This window comes from Anthonomus grandis, chromosome 7, assembly GCF_022605725.1.
Source record: "Anthonomus grandis grandis chromosome 7, icAntGran1.3, whole genome shotgun sequence".
NCBI lineage: Eukaryota > Metazoa > Arthropoda > Insecta > Coleoptera > Curculionidae > Anthonomus > Anthonomus grandis.
Genome location: NC_065552.1, coordinates 8,305,014 through 8,313,923, shown reverse-complemented (window position 1 = coordinate 8,313,923; position 8,910 = coordinate 8,305,014).

Genomic DNA, 8,910 nt, shown 5'->3' with positions numbered 1-8,910 from the left:
TAATACACTATCAGAAAAAATCTAGGTTTATGTATCGAAGCTTTAAAAAATTATCAAATACAAAATATATTCAGCAGGTCAATATTTATCTTTGGCCAAAGTAAGATACTCATTCATAAAAATCAGACAAAATTTATTTTTGCTGAAAGTTAAAGAATTTACCTTAAAAGTTATGAAACAAATAAATAACGTAGCAGTATAGGTGCCCTTACTGCCACTGGAGATTGGCGTAAAAGGTCGTTATAGTATTTCTATGGAAAATCCATACCTAGGTCAGATCACAGAAGTAGTCGTTAGTATATATTATAATCGAGACTTAACTGAATTAAATAAGAACACATGTGGCATATGGCAAATAATGGTATCGAACGGTAGGGAACCGTAGGGACCTTGAAAGTACCACGTGGAACCTAAGTATAGTTTCCACAAGAAATCGGTAATTAAAAGGCCTCACCTTAAGATCGTATGAGTTAGTGTACACATAGTGGACACAACGTCTTAAAGAACAATGAAAGCAAACTACGCATTACCTCAAAATTTAGTCCACCTTTTTTTTTCACAAGGTTTTGTGTCGTACATTTAGCCACAAGTTCTTAGCGGAACAACGGCAATTATGATAGCTGCATTATCTCACAGCCACCTATACAGCTGTATTTCAAATAAATTAGAAAATCTTATTCGTTCACTTAATTATCTAAAAACTTATATCTACAAACTCTCTATAATATAGATATCTGCTTATATCAATTATTTTAATATCTGTATTAAATGCTTCTTTTTTATATATCTACTACTAAAAAATAGGACAACTTTTGAAGAGTTTTGATAGGGTCACATGCTTCTCGCCTTGGACTTTTGGCTTTTTAGGAAATGTTTCACTAATAAGAGTGCTTTTGATCGATAATAATCGAGCCTGCTATACACAAAAAACAAGTATGGAGGAATGTGGGTTACCTTGTTAACAAGAAGAAATTTTAACCCTCTACTGAAGGTGCAATAATTCATTTGAAATAAAGTGTGCTCAAATCCGGCGCGAAATTTGAATTTATTTAAGCGCGGGAAATTAGAATTCTAAGACGGGCCCAACTTTTGTTTATTTTATAGCGTTGACGTGATGATTCTGGTACAGTCTGTATAGATGATGACAAGAGTTATTAAGCAAAAATTTTCCAAGTTGGTTTTATCACCCTTCTTATGACGTATTATGGTGATCACTTTATACCACTGGTCCTAGATATTGCTTGACTGTAGGCATAGGCTAAAGATCATTTGTATCTTCTTCAATAGAAGAGGACCTCCAACTTTTATTGCTTCTGCATATACCACGTCTTTTCCGGGTGCTTTAATGTTTTTTGTTTTTGACATTGCTCCTCTAATTTCTTCGATGATGATATCCAGTAGTGTCTCTTGAGATCTCTGATTTATGACACCTCACTCTCGTATATCTAGGTTGGGATTGAGAGATTCTTGAATACGACTCTGATATGATTCGTAATAAAACTCTTTCGAAATGTTTGATGATGATTTCATTTCGGTTTGAGGTTTGTTACCATGCTTATTTCTTAGTTAAAAGTAAGGACCAAAATAGATATAGAACGAATCTAGATATTCCAATTCTTTGCAGAAAAAAAAACTAAAAATTATAATTTTCTCTTTATTTGATACTTTTTTTATTTACTGATAATTTTTAGAAAATATTTACCAAAGTGAAAAGCAGCTATTAATACTTATTATTTTTACTTTTTTTGGATTTAATTATTTACTTTTATAAAATGTTTTAACACTACACAGAGTTATATATTTTTTAAATCATTAAAACACCAGAAAAAACAACTTGGTTAAAATTTTATTTTTACTTTTTCGTCTATAAATTGTAACCAAAAAGTAATTTTTATGTTCTTAAATAAATGTTTGTTAAAGAATTTTTACCTACTAATAAACATTCAGAAATTCCGATCATTGCATGAAATTCAATAAAATACCTATGGTAATAATTTAGGAGTGTGTAGGTTTACTTGTCACATGTTCATTAAAAATTTAATATTTATAAAATAAAATAAATTAAAAACATAGAATATAAAAATGAAACAAAGGAAAATTAATATTTTAAATGCTAAAAAAATTGGAAAAGGTATCAGAGAAAAGTTGTAAATTATCAACTTATTTTGTAAAATGTCTTATTTAATTGATCACTGTTATTTTATTGTTCCGATATTAAACGGCAGTTTTTAATTCAAGTTATTAAGCTTCACTTTTGAAATAGGATATATTCATCTAATGAGTTCAATAAATTTAATTTTAAGAAGGTAGAAAAATAATACAAACATGTTTTTTTTTCATATAATTGGAAAAATGCAAACTGCTAATAAAAAAAATATTTTTATAAAAACAAAGTTAATAAAGTCGTAAAACATGAAAGATACACAAGTTGATCACAAAAAAACTAAGATTTCAGTACTTCAAGGATTTAATTTTAGCTTGATTTATTTCATAAATAATTTGCACAAAATTTGATTAAATTTGAATTTTTAGAAAATTGGTAATTAGTCAGGTAAAAAAATAATAATGAAAAACAAGAATACAAAATAAAATAGTAACAAAAAGGATATTTAAAATGCCTAAAAAAAATATAATATATGCAAGATATTTCAGTTCTTATTATCAAAAATAGAAAAAATAAGACAATGAAAAATTAAAAATTTAAAATGATGGCAAAAATATATAAAAAAAAATAGGATAATATAAAAGATAAATAAGGTGATCACAAAAAAAAATCAGTTCTTGCGTAAATTTTCAAGAAGGAACATACATTTAATTTTAACTTGATTCATCTCATGTTTTTTTTTTAAGTTTTAGCAAATTTTAGTTTTCAGGAAATTATAGATAAATTAGGCAACAAAATTTCATTAACAAATAATAAAATAATAACAAAAAAAAATGAAAATTGTTGAAATGCTAAAAAAATATTTTTTAAAAAAAGTAGGGATGCATGAAATATGCACAAGAAACATAAGATATTTTAATTCTTGAGCAAATTATCAAGAAAATACTAGTATTATAAAATATTTAATTTTAATTTGATTTATTTAATAAAGTTAACTTTTTCATTTACTTTTGCGATAATTTTCATGGCGTTTTATTAACTTTGATTTTTAGAAAATTGGAGATTAAAAAAGCAAAAACTATTAATTGTAAAAAATAAAACAATACAGATAACAAACAAAAAGGAAAATAATACATTTACGATGAAAAACAAAATTATGGAGCAAGAAAATTAGGAAACTACTGAAATATAAATAGGCCAGAAACCATAGAAAACTTAAATATATTATTATAAATTTAAACTTAAATATATTTATACTAATATGACTTTTAAATAAATATTTAAAAGCTATTTTTTTTAATTACTTGAAAGAATGAGAAATATATAATTGATAAAAATTGCAATTGAATGAATATATAAAGATGGATAATAAGATACTTAAAATACAGAAACAAAATATGTATTTTTTTTGTAAAACTTTTTTTTTAACGATTTTTTTTTTCGAAAAAAAAATGAATATATGAAAGGAACACAAAGTGATCACATATAATATATTTTTTTAAGATATTTAAATTTTTGAGTAAATTGTCAAAAAAAACTAAAACATTAAATTTCTCATTCTGATTAATTTAATAATTTTCAATTTAATTTGAGGATAAATTAAGTATAAAAAAATGCAGCCAAAAAAATAGTACAAAATAAAATTATAACAAAAAAATTAAACATTTTAAATGCTATTTTTTTTAAATTAAATATTTTGGAAAATATACCAGTACACTAAGTCAGTCGTAAAAAAACTTAAAATATTAAAAAACCATCTGTATTTTTTTCATTTTATTTTCGTGTTTGAGTAAGATTTGTAATGTATTCATTACTTTATGTATTTTTTTATAATTGTCCTAATTTATAAATTTTCATTTTATTTTTTTCCACATTATTTTTCAAGACTTATAGAAATCATAATATTTATTTATATAGTACATAGTATTTATTATGTATGTACTATTAATCCTAAATAACCTCTTCATTCATTCATTCTATTCTAATAAACATTCATCAACTCCCATCAATCATCATATAAAAATCCAACAAAATACCGACCCTAATTGAAATTTCTTACACACTTGTCACAATGTCCGTTTATAATCTAATATTGATTCTTCAGCCCCTCGTGATCCACTTTACCTGCAGTATGTCCGTCACCCTTTCCTTTTATTAAACTACCTCAGTTACTTACCACGTCATGCGGCAAATTTCAATCTTATTACGGTACAAAGGTTTTAAAACTTCAAGTGTCCCTTTGTGGTTTTAAGATAATGCCCTAATGGGTTTTAGTGGTATTGTTCTGACCACAAGTAGGGCTTTGGGTTAACACGCTTAAGCCATAAAAAATAATTTTAATATTTTGGTTTGGTTAGTATTAATATTTATTTAAATATTCAATATTCTGCTAAGAGGGATAAGTGATTTGAAGATAATAGGTGTTTATTAGTTTTTATAATATTTTTTGTCTAGTAAGGTTTGCTTTTATTCATGTACCTTTCATTAAAATATATTTTATGTTTTTATTTGCGTATTTTTTTCTTGGATCTTTTACTTTTTCTATACATTACAATTTTATTTTTTTGGAAATTTGTTATTTTAATTTTTCTGTTTAGTTTTTTAGATACAGGCAGAAGTATTATATATTTACTTAAACATTGTTTAGACTTTCCTGGGCGTTAATTTGTTTTAGGCAGCTGAGGTCCTGCCTGTAATAAAAAGTTTAATAGATCAAACAATATATTTCCATAAATTAAAAAATAGATTTAATTTATTTTTTGCTGAAAATACCCAAGCATGACTGCTTTAAATAAAAAAAAAATATTTCTAGCACACAAAAAAAAATAGAAAAAAGGAAATGGAATTATTTTGTCACAAAAAAATTAAATTATATATTAAAATACATTTATTTACACATTTTGTTTTTTATCTATACTTTAATATATTTTTTTGTACTTTTTTCAATTAAAATTTTCCCTGTAATAACTTTTTGAGAATTTTTAAAAAGGCTGCAAGTCATAGAAGTTAAAATAACGGAATTTTTTTTACCAGATTACCAGATAAAAAAATAAACATACAAAAAATATTAACAATAATACAGCTAATAATATAACGATAGGCAGGTGCAATTAAGTTATGCATAATATAATCGCAATAAAATTATAAGTTATGATGAAAGTCTTAAAATATTTAAAAAAAATAATTAAATATTAGAATTTTGACAATAAAATCTAACAATGTTGTAAATGAAAAAAAATTCTAATTAAATCGATAAAAATTAAACGAATACAAATTCATTTTCTTGGCATCTTATATTTTAACTTACAGCATTTATATTTATTTAAAGAAATTCCTGCTTTTCTTGTCTGAAAATCGTAAACAGAAATATTTGAAATCTGAATATTTGTGCTAAATTTAATAAAGAAATTATTAATACTCCTTAAATTTCACAATTTTAAAATCCCTGTGTATTATTAGAGTATTACCTTTTAGTTTCTACTTAATGGAAATAAAAAGATTAATAAATTTTTGTATTTTTTTTAGTTTTCAAACAATTAATTAAAAATTACAATAAATTATTGCATAAAAATTTACCATAATTAAAAAAAAATCTATTTACTTAATATTTGTGCTAAATAAGATTATACATCCTATTATAAATTTAAAAAAAATTAATTACAATTTTTATTTGAATATTTTTCTAATTTCATATATTTTCTCAGTAATTTTAAAACAAAATTAATGGAAAAAGCAAACAAATAAAAAAACTGCAATAAACAGTTCAAGATTCATAGTTAAATACTCAATTTGTACTTTACTGATTCAATAAACATAAAATTATCTTTTTGCTAAAAGTACAACAAGAAAATGATAGTCGATAAAGGTTTAAATTTAAAGAACTTATATGATATGAAAAATTTTAAGAAAATTATTGTTTAAATAACTGTGTTTTGCCTCGCTATTTCTTCTTAAATTTAAATGTTGTACATAATTTACTAAAAAATACTTTCTGATAAAGATAATGCAAACTACAATATTTTAAAATTTTATAAGTAATAATCAAAGAATGTGCAATTCTTCGATTTTCCATATTGAGCCATTCAAGTTTGTGAAGTAGGAAACGCGGTTTTGCCTGCAAATTTTAAATATTAGTTGAATGCAAGAATTTTGGAGCATTTGTCATACACTTCACTATGCATCATAGCAATTAGACTGTAAAAGTACCAAGGAATCACATAAGAGCCTTTGATTATCCACACTTAAATGGTGCCTGTGCAAATACATTAATTTTAAAGCAAGATGTGTTTTTTTAAGAATATTAGAGACGTGATGTTTAAATTGAAGGTCGTTATCCATTTTATTTACTACAATGCCCAAACTCTTGCACTAAAATTCTTTTATCCCTTAAACTGATATTTATATTGCATCACTAACATTTGCTTGATTATCAATAAATATTACAGATGAGTTTGAAGGAATTCATTTAAATAAATGCTTTGAAGAAACACCTTTAAGAGCTTGCAAAAGATGATTATTACAATTGTGTATAGTCAGCATAAAAATGGTGGGCACAATGCCGTAACTGAAGATGCATACTAGACATATAAATAAAAAAAAGGCTCCCAAAATGCTATTGTGAGGCACACCACTTTTAACTTCCAAGAGATCAGATATTTTGTTATATATTTTAACACGCTGAATTTGAATGCCTAAATAATATGCAATTAAATCAATTTAATAAAATAGTGACTTTAAATTTCTTTTTTTTTCTTTCTTAGTCTTGAAGTGGAGTGGCTATAATATAGCGGGTTAGAAAGGGCGGGAACACTTTTCTCCACAAAGGAAAATGCCAATCTTTTGTCAAGAGTTGTGCCTTTTGATAAGTTTACTCATCATCATCATACTCTGTCACTACATTGCTGTGATGTTTTTTGAAGTAATCATTTCATAATTTCTGTAAAAATTTAATATTTTCTGTTAGGTACGTTTAGTTAAATAAATAAATTTTATACTTTCTAATTATAAATCGTGTTATCATTTTATTCATGTAAAAACAGAGGAAATTGAATTTTAATTGAAAGCAACAATAGAAAATCTTAAGCATCTTGTATTTTAAAATGATGATTTAGTAAAATTTAGAGTGATAATGGTTCCATTCATTATCATTCTTAAAATTTACAACCTGATAAAATGCTATTTTTAGGTGGTGTGTTATAATTTTATAATTATAAAATTAGAAGTACTTGACCATTATTATAGTCAGTTAATTATCTCGCAATTAAAAAAACGATTATATCAAAAATGTATTTATTCAATAAAAATTTACTAATGAAGTATCAAACAAAAATATCTAAAATTTTTATTGAACATCGAGTCTGCAGAATTATCATTATCTTTAAAACTAATTAGCATTTTATATCAAAATCGAGAAAGATAAATTATCAGATGTTTATTTAAAAATCCAACAAGAAGCAAAAAAACCGATGAAGACCAAAAAATAAAAAGATAATTCTTTACTGCTATACATATATATTACTAAAATATGTAGACAAACTTTAACAATTAAATCCTTAGTCAATTTAAAGATGAAATGTTCATATAAACATAAGTACCTAACGATTTTGTTTTCGAGCACGAGCACCAGCACTAAAAAAATTCAAGTAACGTTCTTAGTACGTCCAGAATAATGAAACGTATTTATTAATATATTGCATGTGTTACAAGTTGGCTCAATATGAAAGTGAATAAAAATAGTAATATATAAATATAGAATAGTCTTTTTTACAATTGCTTACATTGTCTACAGGCATCTAGTCTCTTAAGCATTGACTGACGAATTCTCCTAAAAATACGCGACAATTCTGACTCCTTAGTCCTCCATGCTTTGAACAGAAGTCTTGTATTCTATTGATTTAAAATGTCCCCAATATTGTTGTTCGCGAAAACCATGCTTTATCCGTGAATAGTATTTGATTTAAAAACTCTTAATTTAATGTTAATTTTTCATTCAACTAGTTGCAAACATGAACTTTTATAGGGAAATCTCGAGGCAAAATGCGTGAATGTTGTATGTGATAAGGATAAAGATGCTGATCTTACAAAATTTGCCATACTATTACAAAATTAGTTGATTTACAATTTTTTGTGTAATTGTTGTAGGATGGCAGTAAGTACAGGTTAGGATTGCATTATGGTTGGTACACTGGCGGGTCTTGCTATAACATATTGAATGGATAACATAGATCTCTTGAAACTACCTGTTTTACGTAATTCAGGGTGAATATTGAAGAAAGTTTGTACATTAGGCAGCGGGCATCGATCACCATATAGCCGCTGTGCTCCTCAAGCGTAAACTAGAGTCATTCCGTAAACAAAATGAATACCTGTAATTTCTTGACCGAACTCTGACAATTAGTAATCATCAAAACTTAGAAATATTTGAAGCCTTAAAATTAGCAGAGAAGAAAACAGATATTCGATAGCTGTCGAATTATTTATGAATATAAGTTAATTTAATTATATTCACCTACGTATCACTATCTAGTTAAGTACAATGCCTAATCATTAGAGTATTTAAAGTATTATAAATAAAATCGATTGAGTGTTTAAGAGCAACTATAGATCATGGAGTATTTATCACAGGACATACGTAATTAAAGAAAAATAAGTACGTTCAACTTTTAAAAATTCTTTAGAGCAATATTATCATTTCTTTTAGTGCTGATATGCTCTAACTTAAAAACAAAGCTATTTCGTCTTCAAAATGACCAAGGATTCGATGACTAAAATTTGTGTAGATACTTTACTTATTCTTATAAATACAT